This window comes from Camelina sativa, chromosome 14, assembly GCF_030686135.1.
Source record: "Camelina sativa cultivar CO46 ecotype springtype chromosome 14, ASM3068613v1".
Classification (NCBI taxonomy): domain Eukaryota; kingdom Viridiplantae; phylum Streptophyta; class Magnoliopsida; order Brassicales; family Brassicaceae; genus Camelina; species Camelina sativa.
In genome coordinates this window covers 24,602,232-24,616,757 of record NC_141893.1, presented here as the reverse complement: position 1 = coordinate 24,616,757, position 14,526 = coordinate 24,602,232, and the positions used below count along the sequence as shown (strand labels likewise).

The window sequence follows — 14,526 nt, the reverse complement described above, 5'->3', positions numbered from 1 at the left end:
CAGTGGACTCGAGCACCCACTTGACCAAGCACCTCCAATGTACTCGGACGAGTACCTGCCCAGACCTCCCTATGGGTTTTCAGCTCCTACAGGTTATCCACCCTATCCCTATGGTCAAGCTTACCCACCCCTTCCACCTCATTACTTCATGGACCCAGCCCTCTTGCAACAATACTATGGGCAGCAAGGTCAACCATTCTACCCACAGCAGCCCACTCGACCAGCCATACAACCCAGCACTCGACCGAGCACTCGATCGAGTCCCAACCGATGGCCATAGTCGAGTACCCTGTTTCTCCATCTCCAAGTCAGAATCAAGACCCCAACTACACCTATGACAGCATGAGTGATACTGTAGAGAACTTCTTCCACAATCCATGAGGTACCACAATCACCATTTCATTATAAATACCATTGCATTTCTTGTTTAGTTTTATTTTAAGTCTTGAATCCTCATTCAAATTTCTCTTACACAAGAGACTGTGTAAATTAAGTTTAAGGGAGGGTTTGAGATGACATTTGACATTGTTTTCTATTTTCTTATTTCAAATTTTTATCATTATCATGTTAGTATTTGCATTTCATTTAAGGCATAGAAAAAACCTAAAAATTTAAAAAAATTTCACAAAAATCTTTTAAAAAACAGAGTGTTCATGTAGTTTGCATTGCATATTAGGATCTTGTTAGCATGTTTCATATAGGATTGTTGCATAATTTGCATTAGGGATCTATGATGAGTTTAGCCTTGTTAACATGTTTAAATTCACTAAACTAGGATCAATGCCCAAGTTAATAGTATGCTAGTTGAGTGGTTAGAAACATAAGATTGAACCAAGTCTAGAATTCCTAAATTGCATTTTGTCTAAACTGAAGCATGTTGTGATTTGAAACCATTTCCTATTTATAAGAACCTAATATTGACCTTTAAATATCAGTTTGTGCATTGCTTTAAACTCATGGATACTTATACACATATTTGGATCATCTTTTCCATTTTTACCACTCTTGTTGATCCAAGTAGCTGATTCCATTATTGAATCAGTTTCCCCCACCCTTAACCAACCTCTCTTTCAAGCCTTGTTATATCTTGTGTGTGTGAGGCATATTTTTAGGATTGAGCTTGGTAGAAAGTGTTAGGCTTGAACTGACAAGAATAAAACCTTATGTAGTTCTAGTTTGCATTTTTCAAACTAGATAGGACTAGGAGATTTAAATTCTGGGTTGGGACTTAGTATGTTTAAAAAGAGAAAAGAAAAGAGGGAAAAGATAAAGAAAAGGGTAAAGTCTTTAGGAGAGAAGTGTTTTAAAGCAAATTTAAACTCTAAGTGAAAGAATGGGGAGTATTAAAAGTTTTAAGTAAGGTTCTGTTCAAAGAAAAGAAAGAAAGAAAAGAAGAGTCTATTGAAAAGCTTTCTGACTTGGGAAACAAGTAAGAGTAAGAACCTTAGTAAATAAGAAAGAAAACCCCATTCCACTAGAAAAACTAAGTAAGAAACCTCTCCTAAGACTTAAAAACAGAAAAGAGAAAAGGGTAAAAGAGAAAAGAAGAAGTTAAAGGGTAGAACTAGGACATTATGGGATTAGAATGATAGGAACAAAACACTTTGGGTACCTTTGGGTAGACAAAGTTCTGTTCTTGTATGTATCTAAGTGATCTTACCTTTAGCCTTCTTCTAAAGCTCAATCCACTTTTTGTAAGAGAACCCTTGTGTTTGATAAGCCCCACTCAAAAGAGAGACCATTTTTGTCTCTAAACCCTTATTACCAAGCCAAATGAGTTTAAACATTGCATAATCTGATTCATGTTCTTGCTTAATAAATGTTAAAGGAAATGGTTGATTTGAATGAATGTGGAAGTCTAAGGCTTGAATCAGTTAAGGTTGTGAAAGGCTTGTCTAAAATCTTTAAATACAGCTCATTCACCTTGCATCCTAGTACTAGTAACTTGGACATTGATTCTAGCTAGTCTATTAGCATGTTTAAGGTTCTGAGATCCCACTTTCGAACCTCACTTCCCAACCTATGTCTTGTTTGTTTGTTTGAGGGCAAGCAAAGACTAAGTTTGGGGGTGTTGATGTTCATTTATTTTACCTTGTTTTACTTCAGTTTATTTGCACATTTTGCATGATTTACTACCTTGTTAGGTTAAAATTGAGTAGTTTTAGGGCTGTTTATGCATTATAGTGAATTTGCATTGCATTGCATTATTTCTTGCATAAACAGGTGATTTAGTACCAAATAGAGCATGGAGAAGTGCTGAAGGAGAGTGGAGCCATCAAGAGAAGCAGACAAAGGAGCTAGAGCAGAGCAGAACCAAGATCTGGAAGTCCACTCGACCACCACACTCGACCAGACACTCAACCGACTGAAACGAGCAGAAGAAGACCTGACTCGACCATGCATTCGACCGAGCACATGGTCGAGTTGACCGAGCCGCCTTCTTATTTTGTCTTCTAGCTATTTTAGGGCTTCCCTACCTTCCTATATAAACCCCCTGTACACTATGGCCGTTGACAAGCCATTTTTAGGGAGAAAAATATCACAAAAAAACTAGTTTTTACTTCTTTAGGAGTTTTATTTTTTTGTTTACATCATCTACTTTTTATGCATTTTCCTTAGATTTTCTTACCTTGTTGCTTCTGTAACTCTTTGGGTATTGAGAATTTAAGTTTATTTCTTTGTTCAATATTATAGATCTTTATCTTATCTTTCTAATGATGCAAGTTTTATTTATTTCTGGGTTTATGATTTTATTTATCATGTTTAGTGATCTGAGTAGTGTGTTAGGACCTTAGAGATGAATTAGGCTGGATGAGAGTTATGATAGCTTCGACTGATCAAGCTTTGTTCTTATATCTGAGAGAGTAAGAACAGATCCTAGATTGCTTAGCATCATACCAATGTTTAAGACCATTTTTATCCGGACTTCTTAGTCATACATCTTAACTTTAATCTGATTAAAAATTAAAAAAAAATGACAATATTACTAAGAAGAGCCTGGCGTTTAAGAATCTTTAAGAAGCGTCGACGCGCTCAAAAATGGTTGGGTGAAAAAATTACATTTTTTTTCCTCTCTCTCGCAATGACTGAGATTTCTCAGTGATCTGTTGGAAGTGGAGTAGATTGATTCGATTTGTGGTCACCATTCGTCTGTTCTTGGCCGTTAGCTCAGCCTCTCCACCGATGGTGGATCTCAACGGTGACTTTCGGTGAGTTAATCGACGACTTGGTTGGATGAAATCAGAGAGCACCAAATCGGAGCCTTTCCTTCACTAATTCGGAGATGTTCAATCACCAATCTCTTTCTCATAGTATGTTTGTCTTTATTTTTGAATCAATTTTTGTTTAGTAAGGATTCAGAAATTAGTGTTCATTGATTTTTGAAATTAGGGTTCAACTGGATTTTTTAAAATTATGTCTTCTTCTTCGGCTAGAAACTGTAATTTTTGGATCACATTTGAAATTGATTCAGAGGCAATGTTGATGTTTTCTACTAAAATCTTAAAGCTTTGTAAACTGGTGACATAAAAATTCAGCTTCTGTCATTAGGCTTCTGATTCGTTGCCTTATTGTGGTTAAGATATACTTTAAGTCTCTGTAGTTTATCAAGCATTGTCTTTTGCTGCAGACTAGTATGATTGAATCGAACAAATTTTGTTTGTACGTCTTCTTGATAGATTGTTCTCTTCATATTGAAAGCCTTCAGCTTTGGTTGAAACTATTACCTGTCAGTTTGTGTTCATGGACTTTTAAAATGTGTATTCCTGAATTTTGTAGAAATGATTCGTATATTACAAGGTTACCTGTTATGTTAGTAGTAATCTCCTATGCCTAAAGTCTGACCTTTTTCTTGTTTTGTTTCTTTGCAATTCAGGATCTGTGAAGATGTTCTCCGCTTAGAACAAGATCAAGAAGGATAAGAATGCTGAACCAACAGAGTGCCAGGAGCAAGTTGCTCAGGTAACTAATACCTTTTTTATGTCTTTGTTTGTAATTTTGTCCTCCTTTGTGGAATTATTCATCTTCTCTTAGGCTTTGTTTGTTGCTCTATTTAGTGTCTTCCCCTTCTCATTTAATGGTTGCATTCTGTTATACAGAGGGAAAATAATTTGATTTTTCATTGCAGGCACATGGATATCTCTCGAAACCGCAAAGTCGTTGTGATTTAATTACATCCCATTCAGAAGGATAATGCGTCCTCCCAAGAAAGGTGCTGCTGTTCAGAGGCCACGTAACAGGACTCTAACCTCTGTTCATGAAGCAATGCTCGAAGATGTTGCTTTCCCTGCTGAGATTGTTGGAAAGCGTACTTGTTACCGTTTTGATGGTTCCAAGATCATGAAGCTATTATATCATCTATGAAAGAGTAAACTCAGATCTTTCTCTTCATGAGTTTAAGCTCATCTTTACCTTCTCTTTTAAATGTGTAAACATTTATGTTCTACTTCAAATATTTTTATTTTGAAAACAATATTTTTCAAAAATAAGAATCTCATTAAGAAACTGACCATTGGAGGGGGATAATTTTATTTCACCTACAAAAAGTTCTTAGTTTTAAAAAGTACACAATTTATTGTTAAAAGATTCTAAGAGTTTCAAAATTATAATCTCCCGATAAAGGTGCTCTAAGTAGCTGGACAATACTAATGCTAGAGATCATTGTGCCTATCCCAAGAAATTGGTTGTATAGGATGGTTTTTGACATATGATGATCTGGAACTTTAATGCCTGCTTTTATATGTAATAGCTAGTGAGTGAGAACTAGGTCTAGGAGTATCTAAGCTTGATTGTTATTGTCATGAGAATGGATTAACAAGTATTAGAGGATCATTGTCTATGGTTATCTCTTTGTTATTGGAGTTTTGTTGATCAGTTTAGGTTATTATAGCTTAAGTCCATCCTTAGGACCTTCTGTGTTTATTGATTTCTCTATTTGATCACTGTTATCCGCTTTCTGTTTGATTTACTTTCATATTGCTCTGTTTGATTGTTTATTTTGTTTCTGTTCTTCGAAGCTTCCCACTCGACCTGCTACTCGATCGAGCATACGATCGAGTGCTAGCTCGAGCTACTTTTCAGAATTCTTGTTTATGTTCTGCATCTTTTTACTTTAATTTTTGTTTCATTGCATTCGTCTTTGTTTCAGTTAATGCCTTGCATTTAGTCTGTTATCTTAGTAGTTTTACATTCTGCACTTTATCATTATCATTAGGTTGTTAGTACAAAACCATTTTCATATTTGGCTTAACTTAGATAAGTGTTCACATCCTGATTACTTGCATCTTACTCATTATGGATTGACATCTCTTATACTGCAACTGCATAAGAGTAATTGAAATCCCATGCATTCAATCTGATCATTCATCTTGGTTTTAGCTTAAGTATGTTTGTCTGATTGCATCATCATTCATTCATAAGTCTATACCACAAAAAGATATGTTTCAGAACCCTTATGTAAATCAATTCACTTCCATGATAAAGATTCTATGCAAATCAAGCAATCATCAACAATTTCCAAAGGCAATCATAAGATAAGCATGCATTAAAATCAAGTCTTTATACCACTAAACACCCTAATCATCAATTTCCATTGGCTAGGAATGCAAAGCTCTTGAATAGTTTGGTTCAGAAATTTCATCAAACACCTTCTGGGCATAGAAGTTCTAATATCTAGAATTAACTTGATCAAGGCTTATCTAGCATTATAATCACTAAACAAGAAAGGAGTTACATAAATAAAGCCTTAGATATCAAAAATCAATCATCTATCTCCCTAATCTACCAAACCCAAAGTTCTAAGAGATCTACTCAATCATCATCATGATCACACAAAGCAAATGGTTTGATCTTTGTGAAATCACAGCCGCCGTACTACTCCGGAAGCCGCTGAAGTATGACAATCTCAAACTGATGAATTTCATCTTTCAGACCCTTCTACGGGTCAATCCTCCACCTTTGGCTCCGGCGACCGCGACAGGGAAAGCCCCAGAAACTCGTGCCGAAGTTGAGAACCCCGACGATTGGTATGATTTCGGATGAATTTGCCCTAAATTCCAGTTATTTAGTGTTGTTGTTCTTTTTGCCCTTACTTTCATTTGTTTCTCTGGTCCCTGATGTAGTATTTTTACTACAATTAAATTATCAATCCACAATCTGCATTAATCAACACACTAGGAATGCACAAAGCTGCTTAATCTAAACTTAAACAAGAATTTGTTTATTGTAACAATCTTAACTAACAAACTGATTCAAAGAAAGAAAACAAAACAAATTCAAGCAATGCAAACTCAAAACAAACAAGGACACAACTAAGAACAGACTTTAAATCAAGATTAAACAAGTGAACCTTGGGCAAGGTTAATGACTTGGGAGATAGCTAATCAATCCTAGATGTCTAAGCAACAATCAAGAACAATCCTATGGCTAAGAACACTTATTCAAATCAATCCATTTCCATGATAGAGATCATATGCTAATCAAGTGATAATCAACAATTTCCAAAGGTAATTACAAGGTATGCATGCATTATAAAAAAGTCTAAATACCACTAAGCACCCTAATCATCAATTTCCATTGGATAAGAATGCAAAGCTCTTGAATAGTTTAGTTCAGGAATTTCATCGAACACCTTATGAGCATGGAAATCCTCATGTCTAGATTCAAGCATTATCAAGCCTATATAGCATTATTAACACTAAACAAGATAGGAATCACATAAATAAACCCCTAGACATCAAAGATCAATCATCTATCTCCCTCATCTACCAAGCCCAAAGTTCTAAAGGATCTACTCACTCATAGTTATGATCACAGAAAGGAATGAGTTTGATCTTTGTGAAATCATAATTAGAGATTGTAGATTATAGAATATAAAAGATGAACTTAATATTAAAAACCTAGAAGTACTCATTCATTCAACAAACCAAGAGTAGATAAGCTTAAGAACCCTAAAAATTGCTAAACAAAAGATAAAACAAAAGCTAAGCAAAAGATAAGTCTCCCCTTAATAGGGTTAGAGTATTTGTACGAAAATAGAAAAAGACCAAGGTCAACCCAAAACAAACTGGGTCAAACCCGGATTAAAACTAAAACAAGTGTGGACTTAGGCGGCCACAGGGACAGCTTGACCGATTGGCAAGGCCGATGGTGTCCATGGGTCACCTTCTGGCCGATGGTGGTGGCCGCTGCTATCTCATGTTGTCGTCGTGGAGAGCTCAACCGGCCACCGTTTGGCCGATGGGTCCAATCGGCCATCACTTGGCTGCTGCTCTTGGCCACTGGTAGCTCCTGTTCGTGGCATGGAGGACTCGATCGGCCGTGGTTTGGCCGCTAGTTCTAGCCGCTGGTAGCTCCTGTCCTCACTTTGGCTGTATATACGTTCACTCAAACAGATATAACTCTTTACACACACATCTGATTGGCCTGAAATCACCTCCATTGCAAATCTTACTCAATTTCTAATAACTTATATGAAGAATTCTGGAGCTACATCCCAAGGAAAGGTCTTCATACGAGTCGATCTTTGAGGGACTGGAGACTGGTTCCGAATCATCAATCATCTTGTGTGCATCCAAATGTGTATCTTCCATTATATTGCTAATTATTGACTTATTTGTCTCCAAACCACACTTTCCTTGTACATCTCTACTCCAACATCTGAGATAACAAACTTGATGCAAAATGCAACCTAAACAACCTAAATGCTCATTAATATGCACAAAACAATGAAGAATTAAACTCTAAAACTACATAAAAACACAAGATATCAACTCCCCCAAACTTATATTTTGCTAATCCTCTAGCAAAAACCAAGTGGAAAACAAGAGAGAGAGGTTTAAAAATGGGACTCATAACCTAAGAGCATGAGACAAAGGATTCAAACCATAGTCCTTAAATGTAATTCAATGGTGTTACAATCAATCAAAGAGCTAACAAATAATTTTCTAAGCTTGTCACAATGCACCACTCTAGTTCACCTTCTATCTATTGGCAAAGACTTGCAATCCTATTGAACATCTCTTTCACATTCATTAAAGTATTTGGTGTGATCTTGCAAATGGAAAATAACTCAAGCTCAATTGGTTTAGGGGAAAGGCTTGTTATAAAAAGGTGGTTGGCAATGGATTTTTTGGGTGGTTTACTCTCAAACAAAGAGGAATGCTAGACAGTTGTGAAACCAATCTAAGACTGAGAATAATTTGGGCATACAAATCTTAGCTCTTGATGTTCTACCCACCCAGAAGCATTTCTACCATTTTTCTCATCCTTCTTTTCTTTCTTTCTAACCCCAAAACTCAACTTAATTCAACTTAGACCCCTTCTCTTCTTTACTTATGGTCTAAAACTTTTGAATATCTCTAAGGCTTCTCTTTAAATATAAGCTCTTTTTTTATTTATTTTTTACTTCTTTGAAACTTCTTTTGATGAACTCTCATTCTTATTCAACTATGGTTAGCATTCTTTTTTTTTTTGATGAGACTTTTCTAGGAGACATCAGCTAGACTTTTCTTTCTCTTTTTCTTCTTCAGTGACTTAGAGCTTTTAACCAAACTTAACCTTAGAAACAAATCTTTTCTTTTCTTTTGACCAAGTATACCTTTTCTCCCCCTTAATCTCTCTTGTTTCCAACCCTTTACCCAAATCAAAATTCTAACCACCTATTTCTTACAAAACCAGTCCTATTAGCTAGTTTTAAAGATTCCAAACCTAGCTAAAACAAGAGCCAGTTCTTTGTCATTCTCAATACTCTCAAGATTTCACAACCTATAGCATTATCAACAAAGATGCCTCACTCAACAAATCAACACAAGGCTTGAAAGAAAAGGTCGGTGTTCAAAGGTATGACAAGAGATTGGGTTAATCAAAATAGAGTGGCAACTAGAGATTGTTAACCCCAAATGAAATTTCCATGAGCTAGCATTCATAGTTCATCTACAAGATAATTTAAAGATCAAATTAAAGTCCAAATAATATAGAGATGCAGCAATGATCATGCAAGCTTTACACTAGAAGAAAATGCTTTCAAGTGACACAATCCTTAAGCTTAGACTTGTGACAACCCATCCCGTGGACCCCACTAGCCCCCCGCTAGCTTGCACCCATAGGTACCAAGTTGGCCCTGCAGGGCATCGAACCTAACCCATCACTGTGGATATCTCAATCCACCAATAGGTTATTGGTGCGCCAGGCGTTCCTCGAACCTTGATCCCCACCCTTTAACAACCTTCCCACAGGGTAAGCTAGCGGGGGGCTAATGGGGTCCATGGGACGGGTTGTCACAAACCTCCACACTCCTTCCACCAATTCAACAAGATCTCAAGAGAGCACCAAAGCTCCTCCACTCACTCCATTACCTAAGGTTCACAACTAGGGCCAAGGTATGGTCCTAACTTTACCATTGTCTATACCACTTTGAATCTACATTTTTATTTGTTTTCTGTTAGTCTTTTTTCTCAGTTTTTCTCACACCGAGACGGTGTGAATTAAGTTCGGGGGAGGGACTAACCATCTAACATTGTGTTTTGTTTTGATTTTCATCTTTTGTGTGATGCATTGTTAATAGTTATGTTTTGAGAAAATCAAAAAAAAAATTTTAAACCAACAAAAAAAAATGCATGTAGCTTTATATTCATTCTTGTGTTTAGGATTGAGTCTAGAAGCATTTAGTATGCATTTGCATTTGGGGATAGTGATGAATTTGCCTTGCAAAAGTTGAGTCTTAGGATTGAACCCACGGCCCTCATTTATAGTTCATTGGTGCTTGTTTAATCTTTGGGAAAAAATGAAGAGTCTTGTAACAACCGCGAATCGAAATCCCGGTTTGGGATGTGCATTGGTCGATGCTGGTGATGCATCGGTCGATGCATAGCTGGTTTAGTGCAGACGAGTTTAAGTTAAACGCCGCGTTTTGGGTTAGGGAAAACCCTTAAGTCGTGTTTTTGTCTCATTAGTCGAGTTTAGCCGCTTCTGAGAGAAACGAAAGAGTGAAAGAAGAGTTCTTGGTGTTCTTGAGCGTTCTTGGGAGATTCTTGGAGTTGGAAGCTGTTTCTATAGAGATTTGTAGTTGGTATCGTTGTAGGAGCTTCCTAGGAGCGTTTTCTTCCTGTGTTAGGGTTGGATTTCTTCTGTGGAAAAGGTAAGTGCATGACCATGGCTTATCTAAGTTAGAGATTCTATGATCTGTGTGTTTTATGTGTTTTGTAGCTTGTTAGAACGTTTTCTAGGTTCATGTGAGGCTTTCTTGAGGCTTGTGATCGAGTTTCTGGCTTGTAGGAACGAAGATCCGACGAGAAGCTTTGGGGAAAACGATGCTCGGCATGTGCGTCGGTCGATGCAGTGCGAGGACGATGCGGATTAACCTACGAGCATCGGTCGATGCCATGTGGAGCCGTCTGTCGATGCAATTAGGGCTTCCGTGTAAAGTCGAGCATGCGTCGGTCGATGCATGTTTAGCGTCAGTCGATGCAGTGTCTGGTTTGTTTGTTGATTGTTGTTTGATGGTTAGAGTATCTCTATTGCTTGTGTGTATAGCCCAGTTGATGGGAGGATTGCCTTACTGAGTGTTTATAAAATACTCATTCATTGCAATTTGTGTTTATGGTGCAGGTAAAGGCAAAGTGTGATCGTGGAATCAGGGCAATGAAGAGGGGGATGTTCTAGTGGCTCGCTTGGTTGTCTGGCTTCTGTTAGGTTGCTAGAGTTGAGTCCTGGAATGTTGTTAGGATTGCTGGTTCACTGCTTTATGTTGATTGGATCACTAGTTTATGGTTTTTTTGGAATTTATACTGGATATCATTCATTGGTTATTGAATTATTGGTATTGTTATTTCCACTGTTTTGGTGTGTTTGTGGTTAGGTGGCTAGTGGGTATGGGACCACTAGATGTAGAGTATTTCTTATCTATTATTTATTAATTAAAAAGAAAAAAGAAAAACGGGTCAGGTCGTTTCAGTTTGGTATTAGAGCCCTTACGGTTCTAGGTTTAGGTTCACTAGGCTTTGTGCTGTAGATGCTTGGGATTGCATGTCTTGATTGATTATGTGAGTTAGTCAATTGTGTGTGGCATGGAGTCCTAGAACATCCTCTTCGAGCCTACAGTGTGATTCCACGGTGAGTTTATGTTTTTGTGTATATTTAATTGTGTGCTTAGCCTTCTGTTCATGGTAGTGCAGATGGTTAGAGAGGATGCTGTTGCTGGTCGTGGTCGTGGACGCGGACGTGGTCGTTGACGCGGACGTGGTCGGGGTAGGGGCAGAGTCCCAGTGGTTAGCGAGACTGCAGACCAGAGTGTGACAGCAGAGGGTGTTGGCAAGTCGCAGGGTGTCCAGTGGGATTCCATATGTGAGTTAGCCAATTGTGTAACGCCCCCGAACCGCCCGCACGGCCGGACTAACCTAAGATCGGCCCGGTGGTCATCACAATCAGACGATTGCCTGCTATCCGGCCGAGGTTCCACCAACGAATTAGGTTCTCTAGCCAGTCCACTGACATCCGTCTATCCGCTAGGTACATACCTTAGGCTTTGCAACCCTCGGTCCGTACACGGCGTTGCTGGACCCGGAATATCTCCGCAAACAGCTCCACTTGTCCAAATTATATATGAAAATAATCGATTTATTATATATAGAATAAAGTTTACAAAATCCATAAAAATACAAATCAAAAACGTCGGATCCAACTTAACCAAGAACAAAGGATAAAAATAACAAAAAGAAGCAAGGACTTTGCAACACAACATGAAAACATCCTATCCGATCCATTAAACTCGGTACTACCCTCTTAAGTTTCCCTGCAAGAAAAAGAATTGTGGAGAGGGGTGAGTAATCTAAGATCACTCAGTGAGTTGGGCAACCCGCTAACCTGCTAACCCCCTAACATGCTGACTCCCTATAACATGCTATCTTCCCATAACATGCTATCTCCCCATAACATGCTATCTCAACACATCCAACTACCCCACAATCAAATCACCCAATGCGGAAGGATAACAAGCAATCAAACAACACCCAAACAAACAATCAAGCAATCAAGGAACAAACAAGACCTGACTTGCCTAGACCTTGACTCTAACTTGGCCTCCACACCATTTCACTTTGCAATCACTGCCAAAGTGGAAAGAGCTAGCCGTGTATGAAGATAACTTGTCCACGCTTGACTCCAAAGTCAGGTATCCACACCATGACTGACACTACCAGACCTTACCCAGGGATATCGCAATCAACCTAGGGAACACATACCCGATAATAACTCCACAACCTAGGGCCCATCGATCCTCTGTCCTGTCCCAACACTCTTCCGCGCTGATACCACAAAGGCAACCAAACGGACACACCCCCAATCATCCGAATTGTCACTCATCCCAGGTACACAATCGGGTAAACCGTGCCGCATCGTCATGCTGTTCAGGGTAGTAGCTAGCTAGACCCGAATCCATCCTGCCATGAGATCCCTCTGGATTAGCTCACCGGACTTCCACACACACGTCAGGAACAGAGTACGATCTCTAGCTAAGGACCGAGACATTTAACCCGCGAACTAGCTAGGACAACACTTAACTCTAGGACTCAAGACTCCAAGAATTAAGCACAACACACTAGTTGCAAGCTACACATGCTCACAACAGCAAACAATCACCACACACAAACTTAAGCCACAAGAAACAATCATGCAACTTAAGAAAATCCTACATGCATGCATCCTATATGCTCCCAACCCCAAATTTTTAAGTCTTTTAGATATTAAATTTTACATGCATTTAAAACCCAAATTTCTCTTATGCATGCGGCTCTTTCCTACCTGGAGATTCTCGCATGTCCTTAGGAAACAACACTCCAATGGTTCGCTCTTCCATCAACACCATGAGGTTCAATTCCTTGGTTTTGGGTTCACATGCGGAACTCTTCCTCGCATGGCCTCCCCAACAACCCTGCTTCCCAATTTTTGAGGTTAAACTTACTTATTAAAATTTTGGGTACATCAAACGGCTCTTTCCACCCTTGGAGATTCTCGTATGGACTCACCAAAACCAACCCTTTTTCCTAGACTGATCTCCCATCAGAACTAAGGGTTTAACCTCCCTCAAAAATTATGCAAAATTAAATTATAATTTTAACATGCATTTCTCAACCCCAAATTTCCAAAAATCGATCATGCAAGGCATTCCACACTTGCATGAGATTTTTAAATTTATTTTCCACACTTGGAAAATTCTTAAAAACTCCAAAACTCAACATGCAAGGCATTTCACACATGCATCTAGTCTAAGATCAAGCCATTCTCCCCCAAGAATGCTTTAAAATCCCCCTTGTCTACATGCAATCTCTAGATCTACATGCAACACTACATGCAACAACAACAACAACAACAACAAGGGCCGATGCAAGAGCTAGAGAGCTCACAAACCTCCCATCCCCTTAAAACCACAACTCACCTTGGCTTTGAAGACTTTTTGGCCGATTAGAACTTCACCACACCACGCCGATCTGACAGCACTTCCCTTTGATCTTTAGCTCCTCTCGCCGCCAAGATCTTCACCTCTTCTTCCTCCTCACTCGAAATCAAGAGATTTTCTCTCCAAAAGCTTGAGAGAAATTATGGCAATGTTTTGGTATTTTGAGAGAGTGGTGTCGAAAATGAGAAGCCAAAGAGGAGTATTTATAGCCCCTTCACCCGACTTCAAGATCTAGCAAGTGGCAATTTTGGCTTGACAAGTGTCAAAAAAATTGCATGTACTCTCCCCCACGCGCGCGTGCATCTCAAACGTTGGCGGAGGAAGCTTAATCTGACGACAAGTGGCATTTCTCTCCCATGCAGAGACTCTTCCACTTCCTCGTCTTTCCCTCGTCTCTCTTGCGTCCCAAGCTGTCGTGCTTGTCCGTAAAGATGACTCACTCGTCCGCGAGTCCAATTCCTCGGTAGTCCTCAGTCCTCCTATCCGTGACTCTGGTCCTTCTTGGCTTTCTTCGGACCTCTCGTCCGTGACATCGGCATTTCTCGACTCTCTTCGGACCTCCCGTCCTATACGTCCGATCCGTCCGTAGTACATTGACCGTTCGGCTGGTACATGGCCATTCCACTTCCATGGTCCGTCTTACTTCCTTCGTACTATTTTTCCACAGCCGTTACTTTCCTTTTCCCCTTCCTTTGGTCTTTTCACCAATTCTCTCGATCATTCATTCACCATTAGTCCGGATGTCCCAACAGTTCCCGTCCATTCTTCGGTTTTGGACCTTACGCGTCTTGGTAACATTAGGTACAAGTTACTTGGGTCATTATCCAAGGCATCTCCACGTCCTTCGTACATGTCCTTTGCGTCTGGTACGTACTTCATGATACGGGTCATTACACCAGTAGCCGGTGATGTTAGGGCCCCAGGTGTGGAGTCCCAGTGGGTGGAGTCCCGGGTGTCGACCTTGCGGGTTTGCTGACATAGTTGTTAGCGCCGTTACCGGGTGTGGTACCGGCTCAGTTGCGGGGGTGCAGTAGCCAGAGGCTGCAGATTCAGAGGTTCATTCTCGTTATGTCAGC

General features: G+C 39.4%; 1 long non-coding RNA gene across 1 annotated transcript; it reads left to right on the top strand.

The window, feature by feature from the left end:
• The first annotated feature begins 3,035 nt into the window (after positions 1-3,035).
• Positions 3,036-4,505, top strand: LOC109128782 (uncharacterized). Its single transcript, XR_002035097.2, has 3 exons — positions 3,036-3,311; positions 3,875-3,960; positions 4,127-4,505. It is a non-coding gene; the product is annotated as an uncharacterized LOC109128782 (long non-coding RNA).
• The last annotated feature ends 10,021 nt before the right edge of the window (positions 4,506-14,526 follow it).